The sequence below is a fragment of the Schistocerca cancellata genome, chromosome 1 (assembly GCF_023864275.1).
Source record: "Schistocerca cancellata isolate TAMUIC-IGC-003103 chromosome 1, iqSchCanc2.1, whole genome shotgun sequence".
In the NCBI taxonomy this organism is placed as follows: Eukaryota; Metazoa; Arthropoda; class Insecta; order Orthoptera; family Acrididae; genus Schistocerca; species Schistocerca cancellata.
In genome coordinates, this window is record NC_064626.1 from 659,266,871 (window position 1) to 659,294,494 (window position 27,624).

Genomic DNA, 27,624 nt, shown 5'->3' on the forward strand with positions numbered 1-27,624 from the left:
AGAGCAGTTGAAAGGCGGAAGGATACCAGCTTGGCACTCTGAGGGCGCACGACCTGCTGAAACGAAATAGTGCCTCGACGGCAGCGTTGCTTGCGGCGATGTTTAGCGTCTGGCTGCGAGGATGTCACCACACGCTACCGTGGTGGCTACTGGAGATTCAATTGAAGACAACCTGGGGTGTTTGTGTGGTTGCCTTAGTGTTCTCGTTCTGTCTCCAGACGTAGTGTCGGTGTGGGCCGGAGCTTCGGCAACCCGCAATACACAACTGTATGGTTGGTGGCTGTGCGGCAAGGCGCCAGTTTGCTACAGTCCTTTTCTGAAATTACAAAAGTTGTTTTCGAAAATTAAGGCTCTTCCAAAAGCGAAATAACAATCCAGTGTACAACATGATCATACCTAGGAACAAATACCCTACTGAAATTTAAAAATGGACCAACTAAGAAAATTTTGTCAATGTTATGTTAAATAGCTTATATGTTACATTATTGCCCTACTACAGGCCAATAAATAGAAAGTGAAGTATTTAACAGTGTACCTGTTACACTCTTACTGTAATACATAATAATAAATAGTAAGTGAAACACATTAGGTAGAAGTCTTATCAAAACTAAATATTTTTGAAATGGAAAGTGTTAGTTCCTAACACACATTTCCATTTTCGAGACCGGGAAAGTTGTTAAAGTATTACAGAAACTCTGTTTCGTTTACAAGTACACATGTTCCCTGGTAGAAGCCCTCCTCTAATTTCAAGGTACAAGATGGAGCACAACGGATGAAGTATGACTTAACCGTCCATGCGTTATATAACTATTTTCAAAAATACGCAGAATGTTAATCAACATAAAATTCTGTAACTCAAGAATTAGAAATATCTTCCACACAGTTTCAATACACTATATAGCTCTCAGAATATTTATAGACGCTGCACTGAGCAAAACCTCATATTTCATTACAGGCCAAAACCACTAGAAACTGCCTCTCCCGCGCATTTCTTCACGTCATTCTAAAATCCGTCGCTGGATTGAAACACCGACAAGGAAACATCGTGTGTTCCTAGGTACACTATCTCGAGGTACAACTCTCTCCCCTTTTTGGAAACGTATTTGCATTTTACAGAATTGAACAAAAGTATTCACTGATGAAATCGAAAAGTGGTGAAACGTGCTTAGACATTTATGATAACAGTTGTCTGCATTACTGATGGACAAGAACTCCCATAATTTAAATCAGCTGCAAAGTGGTTTTCAAATCACTTTACTTATAAAACCAACGTTATTGCTTTCTAATCATGATTAATGCCAAACTATATGGGATAAAGGCTCGTGGTGTTGTCTTAGAATCAACTTCAATGAATAAGAGTATTGTGACACATTACTGTTTGTCTTAGAACAACACATCCGTAAAACAACGTAAGATGACATTTCAATGGAAAGCATGCAAGCCACGTGATTATGAATTTGTTAAAATTAAAAACCAGCGACGGTGATTTTTAAAGAACGTGACTCACAACTACGCCGTAGCTGGTAGTTGCTTTACATTTAACTGCTACGACCCTGATGCGAAGAAGACGTGGATGGACTGAGTTTCGCGAAGTTTGGGCTTGATTGTCAGAAACGTCGTTCCAAGACAGTTTTGGAGGAAGATTCCAGGCTCTGACTTATTGGAAGCATCGTAAGATAGTGTGTTTCATGTACGTAAGAATCTCTCAGAGGATCCTCCTTCGACCAATTATTGGGTATCATTGGAACAGTCCGTGACCCTTCCCAAGTTGAATTAATGAGAGGAAGGGAGAAGATTCATAGAAAAGGTGAGCACTTCCTCATTGCATTTAATTAGCATATTATTGTCATATAAATGCTCAACAAATTGCATTGGCAGGCTACAACAATACTTCATCTGTGGCCAAGATATTATGAGTTTTGAAGTGAAATAATTCGAATTTCATATTTTGATCGTTACGTCAGGAAACCGCAAGTCTATCATCCGGTCCGTTTGCTTAGACTACTGTACTTTGAAAGTTTCAAGACGCTAAAAAATGATCGCAAAGCGGATTATGGAAACATTAACATTCAGAGTTAGTATTTTGCGTTACAGCACTTACTCCGAAATGGTCATAGTTTCTGTAAATCCAATTAGTCTCTTACACACATAGAATGTTACATAATATCGTACGAACGGAACATTAAAACTTCTTCCCTAAAATTTGGAAACTTGAATCACAGGTGACACCTCAAATTCCGTGGTTTATCAGTTGAACTAACAAACATATCGTCGTCTAAGATCGGGTCAGTCAAGATGAATCGAGGTGGTTCATCAGAAAATTCTGTACCACTGTAACTGCGGACTCGGATCGAAAAACAAGTTGCATAATAACCCAGAAAATATTAAAATGCCTCTCTGATTTAATGCCTTCGCATAAAATAAACCCCACATTCCAGATGTAACCGATGTCATAAAATGCTGTATTATTAGCAGACTGGCAGTTTTATTAATATCAAATTTTCGTCGTTTGTCTGTATACTTTTCTTGGCGATTCCTTCAAAGTGCTGCAGTTTTCCATTCAGAAATACTCTACAGCATCTACTTTTATGTAAAATATATGATAGAAGTAAGCAGCCGTGAACTCATTACCAGCTCTTAAACTAATGTTCCGAAATAATTATTTTATCCAAAAAGTTTGACTTATGGGTACACTCAATAATTTGGGAATCGTATTAATACACTTATGGGTACACTGAATAATTTGGTTATCGCAATATCCAAACGCCAGACAAGATAGCTGTTCTAATATACCACATTATCAGCTTTAGCTAAGATTAGTCACAATAGAAATGCTAAGATTTATGTAGCACTAGCAATTAGAAAATGTAATTCATGGACCAAACGCAGAACTGTTGTATAAGTGGTGGTGCGTAACTGGTCTATTTACTGCGTTAGAAGTAGGTGCTTGTCATATCCGCTTCTATTTGGTGCTTACTTTGTATGTGAAAAACGTTCTTGATAAAAATTAGAAAATTACGACACTGATGTTTGCGAAACCTACTAGTTTCATAAAATAGATAGTTTGGATACTAAATGCTAAAAAAATAATAGATTTACCTACCAAAGGTACTGAATAACTCTGCAGAAAGCAGAAGTTGTAAACACTGTTGCCGATGTACTATCCTCATAAGCGACAACTAACCAGAGCCGTATGTGCCTGACAATAAATTTCACGACGTTTGCTTTGGTAATAAAAATATTTTCACAGAAAATGTAGTGCTGATTTTCTGATTTAGCGTAATTATTTTTATGTCTTCTACTAGACATTAGCTACGCACAAAATCGTTTCATTATTTCCATCAGGTCGTTTTCGGATATGGTGGAAGTGTTACGTAAACCGCTTGCGGCACCAGTCTCCTATTTCTGCCGGCTTCATATACGGCTTCAACGCTTGACCTGTCCTGTACAGGATAACAAATCGTTACAGAGGCCGGCGACCGTTCTTAGCACTTTCACAAAGAGTTTGTTTAGATCACAATGTGTTTATTCTACTTTATGACGCATTTCAGCCACAGCCATCACCAAGTCAAAATAAAAAAGAGATAGAAATAATGACTCTCGTGATAAATATTATGTCTGGTTCAGCTGTTGACCACATGTGTCATATCTGTCCTCTTTTTTACATTCATTTTGATGGTGACTAACACTGAAATGCATCGTATGAAATAATAACCACAATAAGTAGTATGGCAAAGGTGATTCTGTGCCACCTTCTATACATTGTATATTCTGGTCCACCTTTTTCACATCAAGTACTGTAGGTCATTAATCTCTCAATACCGTCATCACGGGCGCTTATTACCTCGTCCCGAATACTTCTGGTTAATTCCGAGTCTTCTTGCTTAATCAGCAAGATACGGGGAAGGAATTCCCAAAATTTCTTAGCTCACTCTGAAGATTTCCGAGCAGTTCAGAGTCTTCCTGCTGATTTTTTTTTACATAACTTCATCAAGAGATGAATGGGGTAAATTTGAAAAATTGGAGGGAAATTTAAAATAATAAACTTAAGTTGGTGATGAGCGCTAAATTTAAGCACATACACATGCTCACATGCTCTCTCTCTCACTCTCGCTCTCTCTCTCTCTCTCTCTCTCTCTCTCTATATATATATATATATATATATATATATATATATATATATATATATATATATATATATATATATATCTCCACAATGTAATCCTCCCTCTCCTCTCCTACAATCGGAACCTAGTATTTCAGCCACCATTAAAATGAAAGAGCCAATTACACTGTAGCCACATCTGGTCAGTACTCATAAGTACCTGAGTGAAATGAATTATTTATCTAAAAATTGTATAAAGTGACAAAAATGCTGTCAACAATGTTTTCGTTACTGCATTCAAAAAAATATCATTTATCGATTGGCGCACTAGTTGCATCGGTAAACTTCATTGCGAAATATCCATCATTTGCTTTGGAATATTAGAACTAATGTATAACATACTCAGTGGTATCCGTTTATAATGTGCTAATGTGCTACAGCACACTGTAAATATAGCACTAAAATCATTTCTCTTCAAATGCGAGCCAGAAATCGCACTTAAATTACGATTTCTCTTCGAATGTGGCCCGAAATCGCACTAAAATTACACCAGTTCTCTTCGAAAGCTTGTTGGTATGCAAGTAAAATGGATGAACACATGCTCTCTGAGAGAACTACAAACCAGTGTAGAGCTCTGAAGTGGCGGTCAGCCGCAGTGCGGTCAACTCGTACAAGGAATGCAGCAGTCCCTTTTCAACACTCCGCAAGCTCTATGTGACGTCATTCCCTCCAGCACTACGAGTGCTTCGTTGCTCTGAGCACCAAGTCAATAACTTTCTTTGAACGTGTGTTTAACGTATTGTGCATGTGTAGAAACGAGGGCCTTTTGGAGAGTGGCCATAGTGGTAGCTCTGTGGGTGAATGGTTAGCCGCACTGGCGTATTTGGGCTTATTTAGATTCCCACTGCAACCAACAACTTTTTCATTTCATTTTATTCCTTGCAGTTTAAACGATAAATTATAAAACTTAAATATATTTCAACAGTTCAGTTTACATATAAAAACTAATACATTCAGTTTAGTTATGATTGCTATCCCTGTAAGGCAACGGGATATTGGTGGTCACAGAAAAGGAGAGTATACGAGTAAATTTAGTATGAAAGATTTTTTTTTCATAGCAGGTACCACATCAATGAATTTGTGAACATAAGGTGACATTTTCCACTTTTGCAGCATTAAATTTATTTGTTCATCACTAGTTTCTGGCTTCTAGGCCAGTCTCAAGTGATTTTATGTTTCTGTAATAAAAAACTATAGCACAGATACTGAAATGTTAATGTCCTTAAATTTGCGTTTTCTGTTCCTTTTTGTTCACAAATACTGTCTGGTTAGTTTGACTGCTTGACATTTACAAATGTATTATAGTCTTGAACAAGTATAATTCATACAGCAAAAGTGGAAAATGCCACCTTCGGTTGGTATGAAAGTTGTACAGGCCCTTTTCCAGTAGAACTTAAGAGCAAGAAGTGAGACTTAACGAGTTAGTTAGATCAAATATAAATCTAACAAGAAGAGAGCATCGGATGAGGTTCATCGATTTGGCTCAAACTATGTGAGTTGAAGCAGGCAAATGCCTCTTTCAGGTTCCCAGAATATTTCGCCTGAGAGGGCCATAGGAAAATATAAAACACTCTGTGAACATTAACATGTGGAGTGTGAGGAAATTCAAGCAACAGATGTCGGAAAAGACGGTAGCCAAATGTTTAAGAACGCATAACTGCACTTTGGCGACTGGGACTCAATCCCCACTGTTTCCACAGCTTTTTTCTTTCATTTTATTTTATTCCTTGCAAGATTATATTTAAACACTTCAATTCATGTACATTACATAAAAATATTCAGTTAACTTATGGTTACTATCCTAAAGCTACAGGCCACACATTGTAGCACATTGGTAAAACTTTGCTGCAGCCGCCACGGAGCGGACTCTCCATAAACAGTGAAAATCCAGCACTTGCTTGTCCAATGTAATTAACAAATTACTAATAGATAGTCGTCAAAGATGAGATTTCTTAAATATAATCCTCATCTATGAAATCCAGATCTATGAAATAAAATCAACTGCCAGTTTTAAGCTCATATTTTTTGTCTTGGTCAACAGATGGCTACAAAAGACACAACAGAGCCTTAAATTAATTATTTACCAAATATCTGACACTTGCCAATTGTCGCATTGTTCTTTCCAAGCCTACAAACATGCACTAGCTACGCAAAAGGATACAAAATTTGCTTCAAATGGGTTTCAAAAATATGACTGCTATTTTTGTGCCTAAACAAGTGTGACCTGGTAACCAGGCAGGTAAATTTCTCGTGGAATATGAGGATGAGTTTGAAACATACTCTCCATGAATAATTCAAAACCTGTATTTGTTTAAACAGTGTAATCAGCAAATTAGTAATACCTAGGTGTCTAATATCAGTTTTATATTAAATACTGAGTTTGTGGCACAACTTGACGAGAAGAAGGGACCGGTTGGTAGGACATGTTCTGAGGCATCAAGGGATCACAAATTTAGCATTGGAGGGCAGCGTGGAGGGTAAAAATCGTAGAGGGAGACCAAGAGATGAATACACTAAGCAGATTCAGAAGGATGTAGGTTGCAGTAGGTACTGGGAGATGAAGAAACTTGCACAGGATAGGGTAGCATGGAGAGCTGCATCAAACCAGTCTCAGGACTGAAGACCACAACAACAACACTATTCTGCTAAATTCCTGAAACCCAAAATTATATCAATTACCGATTGAAGCTCCCACTGCTTCTCATCAATATCAAGTGGCGATGTTCACAGTTCGATCTGCGTACCACACTTGGTTAAAGACACAACACAGCTTCAGATGGAATATTTTCCACATCTGTGATGCTTGTCAAATCTCACAATGTTCTCTCTGAGCTTGCAATGTCTGCAAAAGCACGTCAACAACGCAGAAGGTGCAATGTTTACATCACTTATCACAATATCTGGTAAATTGGTGACTAAAACATGATTGTAAACTCTAAAGCACGTATTCCAACGCTATTTCCATGCTCAAATGATTACAGATTTCACGATAAATTACCAGATGACATTGGAGGCTAGGTCTAAAAGATTGATGTCATAAAAAGTACCTGACCTGCAGAAAAAACATTTCAGCTAAAATACTATGCTAAGCAGGCAAGCACTCAAACAAATAGGCGGTCTGGTTTACTGGAAGAATATAATTCATTAGACCTACTCTTGGTGTAAATCACAATACAACCTCAAATTAAATATTTCCACTTCTAAATTGTTCTCAGACACCCTTTTAGGAAGGACAAATATAATTAATCGTGTTGTACACTAGACAAATGTAATCAGTGATACAGACTGACAATAGCACAGTATTTTAGCTAACATGTGTTTTCTGCAGCTCAGGTTATCTTTAGAACATTGATCTTTCAGATCTAACCAGAAATGTTATCTGTTAGTCTGTCATGAAATTGGTAATTATTTCAGTATAGAAATAACATCGGAGTTCTTACTTTAGAGTCCATGATCATGTTTTACTCACTAATTTGACAGATATTGTGATAAGGGATGCGAACACTGCGCTTTCTGCATTGCTGATGTATTATTGCAGACATTTTAGGCTCAGAAAGAACACTGTGGCATGTGACAAGCATCACAGATGAGAAAAATATTTAATTTGAAGCTGTGTTGTGTCTTAAACGAAGTGTGGTACTCAGATCGAACTGTTAGTGATGACAAGCAATGGGAGCTTCAATGAGTAATTGATATTATTTTGTGTTCAGAAGAGTTCTTAACGTAAAACTAATCTTCGACAACTAGATATTACCAATTTGTTGATTACATTGCATAAGAAAACACTGGTTTCTAACTGTTTATGGAGAATATGTTTTACACTCATTCTCCTGTTACATTGCATAAGCAATCATTGGTTTATAACTACTTATGGTAATATTTCAAGTTCCTTCTCATGTTCTATAAGAAGTTTATCTGTCTGTTTACAAGGTCACATGTATTTAGACACGGGAATAACATTGGGATACTTATTTTAGAGTTCACAATCATGTTTTGACACCAATTTTAAAGTAAATATTGCACTTATTTGCAGTGTCAATGCATTTTTGTAAGCTTGGAAAGAATATTGTGACATCTGCCAAGCATCAAAGATATGGTAAATAATTTGAGGCTCTCTCGTGTTTTACACTAATGCACACTCATCGAATTTTGATCGTTTTACCCTTGTAGCCATTTGTTGAGTACGCCAAGCGAAAGCAGTTGACTTTTTTTAAGTTTTTCAGAACAGTATTTAAAGTAAAACTCATATTCAGCAACTATGTGTTACTAAGTCATTAATTATACAGGATAAGCAAATCCTGATTTTTCACTGTTTATCGAGATTATGTTATATATTTGATTGACTACTCCATGGTAAATTAGACATTGCTTTCATGGAAAATTACTGATGCAACTGATGAGACAGTCCATAAACGATTTCTTGAATTCAGTAACGAAAACATACCAGTAACTGACAACATTTTCGTTATTTTACAAAATTGCTATACTTTTTTATATCTGTGACATATTTTTTCATAAGCACTTCATTTGGTTCTGATACTTTTGAGCACTATTGAAATGGGGATACATTGTAATTGGCTCTTTAATCTTAATTGCATCTAAAATACTAGGTTCCAATCGTAGGAGAGAGAAGTGAGATGGTACATAATGGAGACTGTGATTTTGTGTGTGTGTGTGTGTTTGTGAGAGAGAGAGAGAGAGAGAGAGAGAGAGAGAGAGAGAGAGAGAGAGAGATACTGGATTCTGATTGTAGGGGACAGGAGGATGGTGGTACATTATGAAGATTGTGTGTGTGTGTGTTTAAATTCAGCACTGATCGCCATCTTCAATTTTTTTAAATTTCCCACATTCATCTCTTGACAACATAATGAAAAAAAGGAATTCAGCAGGAAGGCTCTGAACTGCTGGCAAGTGTTCAGAAGAAATAAGAAATTGCCTTCCCACCACTTCCTGAGTCAGCAGGAAAACTCGGAATTACTTGGAAGTAGTCGGAATGATACAAGAACTTCTGGAGAATTCCACGTGTTTTTGTGTGTTGTAAATGTCCCACCAACACTCGGAACTACTTGGAGGTATTCAGAACGAGATAAGAAATTCTGTGAATTCGCTGTGATGATTTATAGAAAGGTCAACTGGCTAGGTCACGTGACGTAAACAAAGTGGGCCAGAATCGTCATAGCCACACTATTGCAGCGCAGTCTACACAATATCTGACTGGAAGTGCATTTTCCACCTCTTTACGGTCACGACGCGCTACGCGTGATTGCTTTCGACTCACAATCAGCGCCGCGCATTTGAAGGCAGTTATTAAGCGTTACGTTCAGGTATTGTTGTATTGTTGTCACGTAATGTTCAACAAATCATATTCTTTTATGTTAGCTATATTACCTAGAGAACGGCCACAGAAAAACACCTAAAGCTGTCGTGATGTGTATTTATGTATCGACAACGATCTTCGGTCAAGCAAGCATCTTCAGGGAACCGATACCAGGACTTGAGATTCAAGGAAGGTTCGTTGGTGACAAACGCACAATTGTTATCAGTTGTAGCATCTGTCGCTTATGCATGCGTCCAGTGTCATACACATTTTTCTGTTAGTCACTAAGTGCACAAATTGACCCTACATTACACTATTCTGCACATAATACAGTGCGTATGACACACTGCAATGATCTGTCGATTTCTGCGCTTAGTCATTAACAGAAAAATTTATGAGACGATGAACACATGTGTAAGTGATAAATGCTGCAACTTATTATAATCAGGCACTTGACGCCAAGCAACCTTCCTTTGACCTGACGTGAGACTCGTTGATAAATAGCAGTTTTTAGCGGATTCATGGTACCGTTGTTTAAATACAGTACATTCAGCTCTGTAGCTGGTTCCCAGAAAATATGTTTTTATGTTATTAACAAACATTTTTGCTACCACTTGGTCACCTAACGCCGGTGTTATAGACACTATTGTAGGGAATTTGGCAAGCAAGTCTATTTAACCAAATTCCTCCAATGGCATAAGCTCGATTACTGTAACCACAGATCCGAAACACATCGCGTACGTAACTTATCAGAGGTGTATGTTTAAGACATGCTAAGTAAGCACCACAAAATCACGAGTATTACGCGATGATACGACACAATTATTTCGGTCTCTCAAGTCTAGATCCATTCCTTGCACAAAGATAAATACCGCTGGTTTGTTGCAAACGCATCTGCGCAATTATACAGCAAACGCACGGTACTGTGTAAGTCATCCGCCTTTGAGGGAGGTGAGTTTGTGAAAGACGAGTCACCCTGTCTGCGGTTTGTGTACTCGTAAGGCTGAAACTGTAAGTTATTTATGTTCTACGCTCTATAAGAACTGCATGTGACAATACTTCACCTATCTTTCAGTATTCGTATAACGGTAAACTTGATGTTACACATTACGACACTGGGTTAAATTCGGGGGGCGTTCAGTAAGTAATGCAACATATTTTTTTTTTTTTCGAAAGCAGATTGGTTTCATTCAGGATGCCAATACACCATATTATGTCCCACTCTTTTGGCTCCAAAGTACTAGTCTCCGACACAACAATCTCCGGTCAATGAGAAGATCTACTTACTAGAATACTACTTACTAGAATAGTCTGATGCCCGTACGGTACCGCTCTACTGGTCGAGGTCCAAGCCAATGTCTTACAGCATCAATAACATTCCCATCATCCACTTACTGCTTCCGCAGACTGCATCCTTCATTGGTCCAAACAGAGGGAAGTCGCAATGTGCGAGATTCGGGCTGCAAGGTGGATAAGGAAGAACAGTCCAATGAAGTTTTGTGAGGTCATCTAGGGTGCGCAGACTTGTGTGAAGCCTTGTATTACCCCTTCAGAGGCTCAGAAGGCCGTCGCCAGCTGAAGGCGCGGCTTTGAACGTTTCCTTCGGAGGCGTCACTCCATTGACTGTCGTTTTCTTTCGGTTCCAAGTGATCAACCTAAGTTTCATCGTCTGGACGATGTTCGACAAAAAAATGTCACGATGAGCCTCGTAACGCGCAAGCAATTCCGTGCAGCTGGTCCTCCGTTGCTCTTTATGCTCTCCTGTTAAGAGGCGAGGAACCCAGCGGTCACACAACTTTGGGTACCCCAAATGGTGGACTACTGTGTTACTACTACCAACAGAGACATTCAGTTGAGTAGCAAGGTGTTTGACTGTGATTCGTCGATCACCCCGTATGAGAGTGAACCTTCCTGGCAGATTAAAACTGTGTGCCGGACCGAGACTCGAACTCGGGACCTTTGCACTTGCCCTCGAAAGGCAAAGGTCCCGAGTTCGAGTCTCGGTCGGGCACACAGTTTTAATCTGCCAGGAAGTTTCATATCAGCGCACACTCCGCTGCAGAGTGAAAATCTCATTCTCGTATGTGAGTGTCCGTACATTCCAATACTGCAGGAGTCACAGCTGTGTGTGCCTAGCCGGCAGGCTCGAGATCGGATAGGTTCGCGCGACCTCGCTGCGATGATGACAGACGCCTCGCCCAACTGCTTACCGTGCCTTTTTTCACTGCCAGGTCTCCGTACGTGTTCAGCAAGAGTTTATGAATATCTGCGGCGCTCTGGTTTTCCGCCAAAAGAATCTCAATGTCAGCTCTCTGCTTCGAAAGTACACTACTGGCCATTAAAATTGCTACACCACGATGATGTGCTACAGACGCGAAATTTAACAAACGGGAAGAAGATGCTGTGACATGCAAATGATTAGCTTTCCAGAGCATTCACACAAGGCTGGCGCCGGTGATGACACCTACAACGTTTCCAACCGATTTCTCATACACAAACAGCAGTTGACCGGCGTTGCCTGGTGAAACGTTGTTGTGATGCCTCGTGTAAGGAGGAGAAATGCGTAACATCACGTTTCCGACTTTGATAAAGGTCGGATTGTAGCCTATCGCGATTGCGGTTTATCGTATCGCGACATTGCTGCTCGCGTTGGACGAGATCCAATGACTGTTAACAGAATATGGACTCGGTGGGTTCAGGAGGGTAATACGGATCGCCGTGCTGGATCCCAACGGCCTCGTACAACTAGCAGTCGAGATGACAGGCATCTCATCCGCATGGCTGTAACGGATCGTGCAGCCACGTCTCGATCCCTGAGTCAACAGATGGGGACGTTTGCAAGACAACAACCGTATGCACGAACAGTTCGACGACGTTTGCAGCAGCATGGACTATCAGCTCGGAGACCATGTCTGCGGTTACCCTTGACGCTGCATCACAGACGTGAGCTCCTGCGATGGTGTACTCAACGACGAACCTGAGTGCACGAAAGCCAAAACGTCATTTTTTCGGATGAATCCAGGTTCTGTTTACAGCACCATGATGGTCGCATCCGTGTTTGGCGACATTGAGGTGAACGCACATTGCAAGCGTGTATTCGTCATCGCCATACTGGCGTATCATCCGGCGTGATGGTATGGGGTGCCATTGGTTACACGTCTCGGTCACGTCTTGTTCGCATTGACGGCACTTTGAACAGTGGACGTTACATTTCAGATGCGGTACGACCCGTGGCTCTACCCTTCATTCGATCCCTGCGAAACCCTACATTTCAGCAGGATAATGCATGACTGCATGTTGCAGGTCCTGTACGGGCCTTTCTGGATACAGAAAATGTTCGACTGCTGCCCTGGACAGCACATTCTCCAGGTCTCTCACCAATTGAAAACGTCTGGTCGATGGTGGCCGAGCAACTGGCTCGACACAATATGCCAGTCACTATTCTTGATGAACTGTGGTATCGTGTTGAAGCTACATGGGCAGCTGTACCTGTACGCGCTATCCAAGGTCTGTTTGACTCAGTGCCCAGGCGTATCAAGGCCGTTATTACGGCCAGAAAAAAATGTTCAATTGTATGTGAAATGGTTCAAATGGGTTCAAATAGCTCTGAGCACTATGGACTTACCTTCTAAGGTCATCAGTCCCCTAGAACTAAGAACTACTTAAACCTAAATAACCTAAGGACACCACACACATCCATGCCCGAGGCAGGATTCGAACCTGCGACCGTAGTGGTCGCTCAGTTCCAGACTGTAGCGCCTAGAATCGCTCGGCCATCCCGGCCGGCTGTGTGTGAAATCTTACGGGACTTAACTGGTAAGGTCATCACTCCCTAAGCTTACACACTACTTAACCTAAATTATCCTAAGGACAAACACACACACCCATGCCCAAGGGAGGACTCGAACCTCCGCTGGGATCAGCCGCACAGTCTATGACTGCAGCGCCTCTGACCGCTCGGCTAACCCCCCGCGGCCTATTACGGCCAGAGGTGGTTGTTCTGGGTACTGATTTCTCAGGATCTATGCACCCAAATTGCGTGAAAATGTAATCACATGTCAGTTCTAGTATAATATATTTGTCCAATGAATACCCGTTTATCATCTGCATTTCTTCTTCGTGTAGCAATTTTAATGGCCTGCAGTGTACCTCCGTTAAGGAGCCAGTTTGAAGGTTACGTATAGCTCCATCACCTATCGGAATTACATCAAACTACAGGGACTGAAGTGGGAATATTCCAAGATGTCCCACCACAAATTGCTCATTTATTCAACTGAAAATGGCCGAGAAAAAAATGTGTTTCATTATTTACTGTATGCCCCTCGTATGTCACACTCGGCGTACCGCGAATTCATGATTGACTTTGTTAAAACTCCTTACGGCACCTTGTTTTTCGTTCCCTGTTGCTCACATTTTCCCTTGAGCAGTTGTTTCTGGACGCTTCAAAGTCCTGTCTCAGCGTATAATTTTTTGTCATCCCAGGAGCAGCTTTTGACGTTTCTAAATTCTTCAGCTTACTGTCAACAGACTACGTCTTACACTTAAATCTGTAACAAACAGATGGTATATTAGGTACAGTAAAGCACAGCTATTAATAACTGATCATTTTCGTCCGTAAAAATATGACAGTGCTTTCACAATTAATTAATTCTCTGCTGAACAACAAGGTAATGACCATGTATTTCTCGTACTGTGCGCATTACTAACCATCAGTAAGGCTACCGAACGGAATCTAGATATGCATTCACAACTGAAACGATGCTAAAAGCAATTGGTGAGCTTTTTCAGAAATTGTCATTTAGGAATTTTTACGGTCACGAAACACTCAGAAGTAAACTGAAAAGCAGACAGCAGCACAGTAAGCGGAAATATATTGTGTGATCCATTTCATATACTTCATATGATTCAATACCAGTCAGCTTCCTTACTGTGCAGTACACATTGCACATTATAAAAATAATTTACTTAACTACATATTTATTTGTACTTCTGATTTTTCACGTGGTTCCATTGTAACTAACGTTATAGAATGAGATACTTCCAGCTTTGGTGATATATTTATTTCCCCCCAATGTTCCGCAAGAAGTTATCTTTTAAAATTTAAAACATGTGTATCCTAGCACACAAAGTTGGCGAACTCGTTTCTTTCCTGTTATCCCATATTAATTCTCTAACACAGTCCTCTGAGCCCTCCTGCTCCTTTTCCAATAAAAAATGAAAGAGAGAAGAGATGTTTGAATACCATTTGTACAGTAGAAACAACGTACTATTTATCATGAAATTTCATTTGAGGACATTTTCTACTTCAATGAGAAATAAATATTACAACACCTGAAGCTGTCATATCGAGTGTTTCTTGCTACACTATTTTCCTGTCGACGAACTTCAGAGAGTTCCACACTACAGGATGGTTATAATTAAAGTTTCGCTACTTGAATCAGTGTAGATGGAAAACTGTCTACCATATTGGTACCAAACTACATAGAAGCGATGTGCAGACTGTTGCTGCAGGATTTGCGTTGTAACAGTGTCTTGGCTTATGGTCAGGCGCTGGTACTGGTTTTATAAAAGTATCGACGCATTAAAGAAATACGGAGAAATCTTCTTTCTGCACCGGGGTTGAAGAATGTGATTCGGAAGAACGAATTAACTGGCGATTTGGGAATTGCTTCTGCAAGAGGCCAACTGCGCCACAAATTGTTGAAGAAGTTGCTGTTGCCATGGCTGAAAGCGCTGGACACAATGTGCGATCTTCAACCAGTGCAAAAGCTGTGTCACGACATCTGAACATTTTATAGTCCACCCTTCGAAAATTGCCGCGAACAGTTGTGAAATGGTATCTCTAGTGTGGTTCCAGGCTGTCGTGGACGCAAATGGTCGTCACATTAAGCAACATTTCTAAACTGGAACATTAACATGGTACGCAATTAACAAATGTTACTCTCTCATGTGGAAATTAAAATGTGTTTCTATCAATGGCTTATTCGTTATTTCTCTTTCTCATGTGCTTACAGACGTTTCCACTAATTTCATTGTCCTACGATCATTCGTTTTACAAAGGATTCCTCTCAAGCAGCGAAAGTTTAATTGTAACCACCCTGTATTTTACACGCTGTGGTTAAGAGTAGTACGAATGGACTGGCGTAAACTCTTAAATCGTAAAATTCCAAAGCTTACTTCGAATTGGACCGCCTCCAAAAACTAAAAAACCGTAGCAAAAGTTTTATGTTTTTTGCTTAATTATTGAATAACACTCTCCATTTCCATTCTGAGACCCATCTAACTTTCGCATCAGTTTCGTAGCTACTGTTCTCCTGTCTTACACAAACGTGCCGGGACAGCGATTTTAGAGATATCTCAAGACAATATTTCTTCAGGTGTGTTGTACTGTAGACGCTGAAATAATCGAGCTTTGCTGCATTTTGCACAATAGAGACAGGCTCACGTCAGCAACAAATTTCATTGCACGGATCTCAAACTGGTGAATAATGTGATAATACGTGATCTCCGCTTAATTTAGCGTTTTTTATTAGCGTCAGCTTCGAGCTCAAAAAATTTTCATGAAGCATGGTGGCAGGTAGAAATCCATTTAACAATAAAACATGTGGCATTTAGATAAATAATTAAACTAACAAATAATAGTACTCTTGCATGTTCCTTGATTATTGATTACACGGCAATATTTAGATTAGAAAATTTATATAATAAGTAGTTCTTTGAGTAAGTAGTGTCAATTTTAAAACTTGGAAGAATCATTGGTATAGTACGATATTACTTCAAAGAATTGTACTCTGATTGCTTAGTATTAACAATAAGTTGGAAAATATTGTCATGAGGAAACTGAGAGAGGAAATCTGAAGGCGCTACGTCATTTAGGTCTGAGTCACATTGAGCTGTGCTTTGTTTATTCGCATGGTAGTGCAACCATGTTTTTCAGTATTGCAGCTTAGACTAACAAAATAATTATTGAGGCCAGTTAAGAGCTTTTCTAGTAATGGCGCACTTTTGAAAGTAGGCTACCTTTTCAAGTGGACATGTTAATATACTAATCTCGACGAACTAGAAATAGTTGTTAGCTTATACCACTTTCGTAGCAAGTTACAGCTGAAGTCTGAAACTACTTCGCATTTAGAGCAACGGCTATTTTTACAATACGTGTCGTTTTCATTGCCTCATCTTGTGACAAACGACATTTAATATTCAGCTAGCGGACATGCGGTACCCTGCTAGCTTCAGAGCGCGAAATGTTTGACAAACTGCTTCACACGGACGCGCCTTCAGGTCTCCGAACTGAACTCGCCGAAGTTTTCCAGCGGAGAGCCGTCAATGGCTTGTTGCTGGTAAAGACGAAGGATAATTCCGGAACACGGCAGCAATGTAGAGCAGTTCCGTGGAAACCATCTTCAGATTTCAATAAGAGTATTTTGGGTGTGTGGCAGTATCGTAGTGTAAACTGTTCTAATGTCTCGACCACAATTGTAGGTGGGCCTCATACACCGTCATCCCAATGAAAGCCACCTAAAATTTTGGTCGACACGCCAGAGAGTTTTATTTCATGAATGATGCGGGTACATGCTCAGGACGCTCTTGTCGAAACTGCCATGGAGGCAAGAATCCGAATGTCCTCTTTGAGTATTTTGAAGGGGATCCATTACTTATTTTCTTGACAAACACAGTGCAAAAGTGATGTAGGCTGAAGCAGTGAATAACGTCGGGATTCGAATCCGGGTCTGCCACTTACTAGGTAGATGTGCTAGCCATTATGCCATTCCGGCACTGCAGTGACAACACCTGCACTGTTTACCTGTTTACCCTAGTAGTTCTTCATACCGGTACAAATGCAAATTCACGCCTCATTTCATTGCTTATTCCCCTTCTAAACTCTAATCAGTATCGCGAGGCTCTCCAATGTTGCAGCACTTTAGCAATGAGTGAAATGGGCTTAATCCTGCCTGTACTGAGAAGTATGTGATACATCAATCATAGAAAGTTAATGTTCCTGAGACACATTGAGTCTCACCTTTTTCTGCTACAATGATGCAGGCCGATTCAACGAATTAAAATGTTTGCCAAGGCCGGGATTCAAAGCCAATTTCGCTCATTGTTGAAACGAAATGATCGTCTGGCATTGTTGGCCGGGAGGCCCCATGCAGGGAATTTCGGCCGCCGGATTGCAAGTCCTTTTTAGTTGACGCCACTTCGGCGACTTACGAGCCAATGATGATGAAATGATGATGAAGAACACACAACACCCAGTCGTCATGAGGCAGAATCCCTGACCCCACCGGGAATCGAACCCGGGACCCCAGAGCAAATCCCTGACCCCACCGGGAATCGAACCCGGGACCTCGTGCGCGGGAAGCGAGAACGCTACCGCAACACCACGAGCTGCGGATCGCTCATTGTTAAGGTGCTATTACGATGTTGGAGAGCTCAGAAATAATGATGTGAGGTTAGAAGGGGAGCAGAAGTGAGCTGAGGCGTGAGTTGGAATTTGTATCGGGGAGGGAGGTGTACGGGAGTAACATGTGCAGCTGTGGTAGCTGAGTGCCAGTGTGGCGTAACGGCCAGCGCATCTGCCTAGTGAGCAGGAGACCCAGGTTCAAATCCTGGCAGTGGTACAAATTTCAATTCATTGATTCAGCCTACATCACTATCGTAGGTAAAGATGTGACTCGATATGTTCCAGGAATCTCAGCTGTATATGATTAACAGAGCAAAAAGTCACCTTCGAAACACTTCTGCGAGTTCCGTAAATCAGGACGTTGATCTGCTTCACTCTTACCTATCTACAAGCACCAGTGTGCAGCTGGCAAGTGAGATTAAACGGAATGCGTCTCAGAAACAAGCAGAAAAAACGACTATTGTGAGACAGTTTGTAGGGTGATACAGAGAAGTAGTCTGAGCAGACTTCATAAACGCGTTTCCGCCGCTCTCGAGAACAAGCCCAAGTCTCACGCTACCGTAGTATGTACATCGGAACAAGTTATTCAGAACTTCAATACTTCTTCCGTATAAGAATCTCATAAGCAAAAGAGGTAATGTTTCTACAGTCCTGATAATAATATCATCACCAACATACTACAGAAAAGTAAAAACTGCAGTAAGGTCTAGCCTTATCTTCTTGAAAACAGCATAAAGTAAATATTTACAGATAAGGTAGAGCCTACCGTCTTTCAAGAAATTCGGATGAGTTATATAAAACCGCCGTTTCCTTTATAAACATCCCAAATAAAAGAATTCCGTAGTGTACCTTTATTACGTCGGACACGTATTACTGAGTCACATTATTATGACCAGCTAGTCTGCTTCCTTTGCCATTCGTGTAATGACGCTCTGTTCTGAGGTAGCTAGCTTTAATGCAGGTATTCGGAGAAATTTTCGTCTCAGTTATTCAGCCACCAAGGGGAGGAGGGGTGGTGGAGTACAGACCCTTGATAAACAGACTTAGCGGCATTATCTTCGGTTAAATTCGAAACCTTTCCACAGTGTCACATGTACTAAGAGCCTCTTACACTGTTCGTACGTAGCCCGTGAGTCGGATGGCGGGTTGCCAAGTTCGTCAGCCCCTTTGGAATTATTAAAGAGTAATCGGCTATATACGCCTTCTCTCTCACAGTCAGCAACAACACAGAACACTAAACCTCTGCGCACACCCATCATAGTCACCTAACAGGGGCCGGCCGCGGTGGTCTAGCGGTTCTGGCGCTGCAGTCCGGAACCGCGGGACTGCTACGGTCGCAGGTTCGAATCCTGCCTCGGGCATGGGTGTGTGTGATGTCCTTAGGTTAGTTAGGTTTAAGTAGTTCTAAGTTCTAGGGGACTTATGACCTAAGATGTTGAGTCCCATAGTGCTCAGAGCCATTTTCACCTAACAGGCCAAATATACTCAAGGCACAAAAATTCAGACTTCGCAAAGGAAATGTGCCATTGTGTGCGAGGAAGGAAATTGTTTCCAATTAGGCAGTAGAGAACCCACTCGCAGGTCTCTCATCCAACAATGACACACGCCTTTATCGCTGTTAGGACCAGATATTGCACTGGTTGGCCAAAACATGATGACCACTGCCTACCGCGAATGGCTTTCCGGACATGTGACGTTCTAAGGGAAGTATACAAATGCAACTGACAGTGAGACGAATGGGGAATCAAACTGATTATTTGTAGTGTCATGTGGTACCACGATATATTTACGATGAGTCGTCCCGTCTTAGATATAACTGAACTGAAGATAGCTACACGATAGGTGAAATCGACCTGCAATAGAAGATTAAAAGTTTATGATCGATGCTGCCCTTCCACCTATGCTGGAAAAATAATTACCACGACATCCTGAGGCCAGAATTTCAAAATCGGCGAAATTTCAGAACTGTTCACACGTCGTTTGGCGAAACAGTGTGACAAGCGGGCCAGTGTCACTAACCAGTGTGTATAAAAGACGTTGTAACTAAACAGTTCCTATCGGTATTGACGTCCGACGCGACCGTCTACTAAGACTGTGTGTTATGGGCAAAAGGTACGCCACAGTTCAAGAGATAACTGTGCAAATATATTGCCAACTAACCGGTCTATCATACAGTTCAGTGAATTCTGTCGCATGTCGACCTCCGAGGTAACTCGTTAGTGTCTTAATTCTCGCAAACGGTAATGCGGTAAAGATTTGAAGTTGCTCCAAGGGACTGTGGAGAACAAACATCCAGCATATATTGCCGAAAGAACATAGCCTGCTCTTGAGTGTGACTGCGAATTCATCCTCGGTAATCACCTTCATCCGTTATCTCCACTATTTCTTTTCTGGAAGGATGACCCCTTAGCCTCAAAATGCACATTGTCACATAAGATGGAAGACTGAGTAATGGCTTAAGTGGGGTAGGACGACAAACGGGCCGACTTGGAGCAGGAGAGGCACCACAGGACATTTTATTTTCTACTGTCTATACTTTTACAAATAAATTCATAAAACTTTGTCAGCATGACCAGGAAGGATTCAGAATTCACACTCTTAGCAGTGGAAGGGCAAAAACATAACGAAATAAATTTTATTTAGATATGAAATTTCATCATTTTTTCGCTTACTGTTGGCTGCATTTGTTGCTATAGGTACATTTTTCTTCAAAAGTAAGAGAGATTCTTTGATGAATTTTGCACAGCATACAAACCATACTTACAGGTGTATGAAACTCTAGAATTTTCCAAATCTATTAAAAACTGTGGTAAAAATGGAGATAATTAACTACAAAATTTGATTTTTTCTCTAAACATAAAGTTTAAAACGTAACAGCTCATTCATTTTTGCATAAATTAAATAGATTCTACAGTTTCAGACACCTGTAAGTATGGTTTGTATGCTGTGCAAAATTCATCGAACAGTCTCTCTTACTTATGAAGAAAAGTGTACCCATAACAACAAATGCAGCCAATAGTAAGTGAAAAAATGATGAAATTTCACATGTAAAAAAAATTATTTTGTTATGTTTTTTAACTTCCGCTACCACGAGTGTGAATCCTGGATCCTTCCTGGTCATGCTAACAAAGTTTTATGAATTCACTTGTAAAAGTACAGACAGTGAAAATTAAAAATGTCCTGTGGTGCCTCTTCTGCTCCAAGTCCTATCCCCCTTAAGAGCACAACACTCCACAGTTCTTACATGCCCATAAAATTCCCTGATCTTAAGCTAATAAATATCTCTGCGGCCATCTCGACCGCTATATTCGTGGATTGAATTCCCCGCTGCCCTTCAGCGTATGGCTATTGGAATGAAGGCAGATAGCGAGCGCCAGACTCCCGTCGAGCCGTATTAGCAGTGAGCCACTTGCAGGTGGCCACAATAATGTGACTCGGCATTGCGTTTGGTATCATGATCACTAACACTCGACTGCAAATAAAGAATAAAACGTAGAAAAAGTTGCTCTGCGGGAAACCGCTATCATTTCTCACGTGGAGTGGCAACTGTCCTGTGAGAAGTTCGCTTGTTGCAGGACACACACGTCAGTGCCTGTACTGAGACTAGCGAAAATCATATTTCTCACCAAACAGATGGTTTCCGAGTTTACTTTTTGCGATAACAGTGAACACTGCGCAGTCCTTTCACGCATGTAGGCGAACTATATAATATAGTGATGCACTGTGTTGTGATAAGCGGATTCGGCTCCTACCTTCCTCAGTAAGTTGCTGCACATAGTATAGATTCTAAGTTAGCTCACGTCGAAAGCAACCCGCTTCTCAGAAACGCCTGTTTCGAGCATTCACTACCTTGCTGGTTTCACTACCGTAGTTTTGAATAGGATGCACATTTCAGTATGTTGTTTACAATCGTTCCTTCTGCTTGGTTGAGGAACATTTCAGTCCCGCGGTGTGCGGCCCGCAACAAACCCTGTGTGCTTGTGAACGAAAGAGTGAGGCAGGCCTGCGTTCGAAGCATCAGAGGATTTTCGCTTTCCTGAGGGCCCACTTCACAGTGGAGCTCACTCGGGAAGTTAACGCTTATGTGAGTTATGTGGCGCCTCTCGACACCTGCCGATGCGTATGGAATCATAGATAACTGAATTCTGCTAATGCCCATTAATTATCCTTGTATTAACGAACAACAAATTTTTTTGTTTTATTTTATACTATAGTGAAGATTGCATTTTTGGCGTGATCAATTTCGTACACACACACACACACACCACACACACACACAAACGACGAGAGACAGAGAGAGGGAGAGAGATGGGGAATGAGAAAGAGATAGTGAGCGAGAGTAAGATCTCCACCGTTGTGTTTTGGCGAAAATATCTCACCTTGCGTACTTTGGTAGGGAATAAACGCGGCAAAAAAGAAGACCGGCCAGTTCATTATTTTAAATTGGGCCTTTTGGTCAATTGTTCGCTTGCACCAACCTCTTATACGAAGCTGTTGGACTATCGCGTTAACGAACAAATTGACGTAAGGGGTAAAACATTGCGCTTTCATTAGGAAGGAGCTTGGTTCGAGTGCCCGTCCAGACACAGCCTACCATAATGTCTCTAAATCGACTAAAGCGAATGACGGGACGCTGGTTTCCACCGCCATTCTCACGTTATCCGAAAATTTGCTCCGTCTGGCCTCCATCGCTACTGTCGGTGTTCAGTATGTGGTGCAGTCTTGAGCTTCTAACTCATCTCGCCTGGTCCATAAGTATATATATTTAACCTGACTGTGACTTTGCGACAGCAAGCAGAAAAACGCTTCAACCGTGGCAGACCATACAGCCTTGCAGTCTGAACGCCCTACGCGGCGTTTCGTCATATGGTTTGTTAAGGACGGAGACTCCTCTACCCAGGGCCACTGGCCTATCTGTACCACGAAAAATCTAAAGTCTTACCCAGAGAAAAGGGGGGATTCAAATGCTTTGTATCTGAGGTAGGAACTAAACCTGCAGTCAAGTACTCTTATGCACTTTTCAAGCACAGGATGCCCCCTACATTAATTTGGCGGTAGACTATGTGGATAAAAAAAATTGTTTCCTTTGAGTACAAAGAGTGGAAGTCAAAGTGCAAGTCCTCCATTAGGCATCACTGCTCCAAATTTTTCTCCTGTTTTATCTCTGTCCGGGCACTGGTTATCGGCAACTACATTTTAGGCCCATGTGGGCCACAGGTATTTGGAATTATCAAACAGTATCACCTCCACTGGGCGGTAAACAATCCACGCTGAAGATCCGAGTTAGATCCCCGATACTGTAAGGGGTTTATCCTCTATGGAAGAACTGGAACGGGATCTACTCGGCCCCATTCGCAGAACTGCGGAGACACTCGAAAGCTAAGTGCTAAGTCTGGTCTCGGAAGCCGGGAGAAAGATGCGCAGACCACAGGCCCTGTAACCTAGACGCCTCAAACAGTGGACAGAGCGATGGGTCAGCACAAAAATGTCCTGCGCCGACGATAGTGCTCCGGAGTATAGTTTCATTTAAGTTTGTAAATAGCAGTACTGACAATGCTCCATATTGGATTTATCTTTAGCTCTGAAATCGCACCACGAAGCTGCTAGCCAACATCTCTATACGTGAATCTCACAGCACATACTATCTAATTTCACAATTTAAGCGACACGTACGAAGTTTCGGATTTGAATAGTACAAGACAGGAGATAAAATTTAACGGAAACTAAAAGAAACTTATTGTAAGAACAGCTACACTCTTACCTACAGGTACACATTTCTGCTACTTTGGAATGTGCAACTGCCTTAACGTCACTTCATTATGTTTTAAAGACTCCCTTCCCTTCGATGATGCCTGGGGCTGTCAACGTCACACGGCAGGTGTAAGAGGCGCCGCATCTTTGTACGTACTAACCCGTTTGTCTTTCAGGTATGAAGAGGAAAACTGACAAGCTTCCAGCGCTGCACTAACTCTCCTAGACACCAATAGTCAGCTTCAAGGCTAAGGCTTTCATCGAGTAGAAGCTTCAATTAACATATGAATACACGTACTCTGCAACGTGCAAAAAACAGTGATTCGAATATTTGTTAGATATTGAAAGTAAAATATAGTGTAACTGTCACACGATACTTTTGAGACTGTTCGTATTGTATTATCGATACTATAAAACTTTCCTCTAAGTGCCAGCGAAAAGGTAGAAAAAAACGGGAACTTCCTTGGCTTATGAAAACAAGAGAAACGTTTAAAAATCTGCATTTCGCCAGTCCGGATATAGTAGCTATAGCATGAAAAGTGAGATCTGGTGTAATAAAGAGTTAATACTGTCTTTCCTGGCGGCAGAGATCTCATGTCTCTTTCCAACTTAAATTATTCCCTTGACAAAGAATGTTTCGATATCATTAACACACGCTTATTTACTTAAATGTTTCTTTGCTCACATTCTTCCAGACTCTGCCCATCATATACGATATACTGCAAATTATGACTTTTTCTATAGGTAGCTGAACAACGTAATAATCGATAACGTACTTTATTATTTTTGGAGGACTGACTCAATATTTTACGCTACGTTATATTGTAAATTATGCATCCGTAAACTCTATAATAGAATCGAAAAAAGGAGTTACTCTGTTTTCTGTGCTAAGGAGACGAACAGACATAATTTTCTATTCGGTAGTCAGTAGAGAGACGATAATTCTGCATGAATTTTCGCTGTACCGTTCACCAAAGAAATGCTACGTTATTTTCGTACTTACTACGTTAAAAATATTTTCAGAACGAAGCCAATAATATACGACGTTTCAGGAATACTTTACTCATTGCTCGTTCCGTTAAGCGAAGAGGAAAACTTCAGCCCATGCAAATATAATATAGATAATAATTTACATCACATACATTGAATAATCTTATTGACTAACGAGGGAGATTCAAAGGACTAGCACGCCATACCCTACCTACCTATTCATTACCTCTGTCTCTTCTAGCAAAGATCGGAAGCAACACATGATCAATTTTACAAAATTAATTCTTGCGCGGAGAAATCATACTCAGTACACGCTAAAAATGAGAAGGAATTTTTCAATGAATATCAACTGCAATGGGTAGTTCGTTTTTCACAAAATTCAAATTAAAGAAAAACAAAATTAAAGGCAAATTAATCAATTATAACAAAGTGAAGAGTAACAAGCTAAAATTCAAAGTTGGTAAAAATGAAGAACTGTGTTTCAGTAGATGATATCTATAAGACAAGCAAAGCAAGATAAAAACAACAAGAAAATTGAAACAGGCAAAGAAAGTTTTTCTCAACAACATTTTACAAGTGTCTGGATACTGTAAAGTATGAAGATAACGGCATTAGTTAGAATATGTTAACACTGAAATCTTTGGAAAACATGTACCAGAGGTAAGACAGGTTGATTGAAGATGTCTTCAGCAGTATTTAATTTGTTTGTGGAGGAAAAAGCATAGAAGAAGAATTATAAAGAAGGACTACGGTTGAAAAATTTAGAATAGTTTATTATGCATGTTCGGGGTAGATGCATACAGATACGAATAGAATAGAGGAAGAGAGAGCAAATGAAGGTCAACATCAAACCAATCGAACGAATGATGCTCAGCCGTTCCGGTAAATTAAAAATATAACGGATCTTTAAAAAATATGGATTAATCAGACAATCATTTAGATACAATGTAGCGCCACTGCGCTTTCTTTCGCGTCTGTCTGACGCAATGCGTTACTTTAAACGGTTAATGTTTTTCCATACACTCACTGGGCCCAGCAATTAGAGAAATTTCTCCAGTAAATAGTAGAAAACTACGGTCGTATATTTTGTACAGTTGCACGAAACTATCTTTACCTACATATGTGACGTTACAACAGTGAATATCGCATGCTACGTGTACTTCTCGGTTTACTTTATTTCTTCTCTTGCTGTTTGATGAGTCCCAATTTTGTTTAAAACTATGCGCCGAGTAGTTGTCGGTGAACAGAAAGCTTCTAACTGCTTTTCATTTTTAAAACTTTAAATTCATTGCAGTGAAAGAAGCCGTCGTAAAGTACCGAACTATTCCGTTTAAAAATAAGTTACATCTTGTAGTCGAAATTCACGTATCTTCTATTGCGTCAGCAGATAGTTCACGCTTCGTGTTGTATGTCACACTTCTTTGTTAATCTGATAAATTTCCCAACAAGGATAACGTAGATGCAGAAAATGTACAACTGGCGCTAGAGACAAAACGCAGATAAAATTCAAGAGAACAGAACAGATGTGAAGCCTACCTACAAAATTTTACCTTTACATATGAAATACGGAACGGAAACGTCAAACAGAAATTAAAGATACTGAACATAGATGAAAAGATAGAAGAAATACCTCTTTGTATTGGACGCCAAAAAGCCTGCGAAGACAGCTTTGCTGTACACATCGACTGGTGAGAGACGCTGGATGTCAAAAAAAAACTTTTAAATGGAACGAACAGATTGCATGGCCCACTCCCAAGATAATCTAATGATTTGTGCGGTCTTTGCCTTGTTTCACAGTAGTGTTCGATATATTGTGACAGTGAGTTTTTGTTATGTATTCCTGTACACATGACATTACAGTTGCCAGAACATAATGAGTAATGTACAGTGTCCCAAATGAGCTATACAACATTGATAGCGTACATTTCAGTAACGGGGGTAGATAAATAGGTGCTGTTTGCGCCATGACGTTCACACACACCTACAGTGTTAGTGACCGTTTAACAGACTTGAATCTATATCCGCATCTACATAGATACTCTGCAAGCCACCGTACGGTGCGTGGCGGAGGGTATCCTGTACCACTACTTGCCGTTTCCCTTCCTGTCCACTTGCAAATAGCACGGGGGAAAAACGACTGTCTGTGTGCCTCCATATCAGCCCTAATTTCTCGTATCTTGCCTTCGTGGACCTTACGCTTAATGTATGCTGGCGGCAGTAGAATCGTTCGGCAGTCAGCTTGAGGTGCCAGTTCTCTAAATTTTCCCAATAGTCTTTCCCATTTGAGTTCCCTAAGCATCTTCGTAACACGCGTTATTCGAACCTACGGGTAACAAATTAGCAGCCCGCCTCTGAATTGTTTCGATGTCTTCCTTCAATGCGATCTGGCATTGATCCCAAACATTCGAACAATACTCAAGAATAGGTCACACCAGAGTCCTCTATGCGATCTCCTTAACAGGTGAACCACTCTTTCCAAAAATTCTCCCAATAAGCCGAAGTCGATCATTTCCCTTAACTAGCAAAGTTTCCACATGCTCTTTCCACCTCATATCGATTTGCAACGTTACACCCAGATATTTAAACGACCTGACTGTGTCAAGCAGAACATAGAAAGAAGGATCCTTTATTGTATGATTATATGATAGCAGAACAAACACTGGTAGCAGTTACTTCTGTGAAATATCTGGGAATATGCGTACGGGACGATTTGAAGTGGAATGATCATATAAAATTAATTGTTGGTAAGGCGGGTGCCAGGTTGAGATTCATTGGGAGAGTCCTTAGAAAATGTAGTCCATCAACAGAGCAGGTGGCTTACAAAACACTCGTTCGACCTATACTTGAGTATTGCTCATCAGTGTGGGATCCGTACCAGGTCGGGTTGACAGAGGGGATAGAGAAGATCCAAAGAAGAGCGGCGCGTTTCGTCACAGTGTTATTTGGTACGCGTGATAGCGTTACGCAGATGTTTAGCAAACTCAAGTGGCAGACTCT

General features: G+C 40.7%; 1 protein-coding gene and 1 non-coding gene across 2 annotated transcripts in view; both read left to right on the forward strand.

The window, feature by feature from the left end:
* LOC126183626 (sodium/calcium exchanger 1-like) overlaps window positions 1–27,624 on the forward strand; it is a 195,865-nt gene that overhangs the window by 35,237 nt on the left and 133,004 nt on the right. The window lies entirely within an intron of this gene.
* Window positions 18,032–18,103, forward strand: Trnat-agu (transfer RNA threonine (anticodon AGU)). The gene has a single exon. It is a non-coding gene; the product is annotated as a tRNA-Thr (tRNA).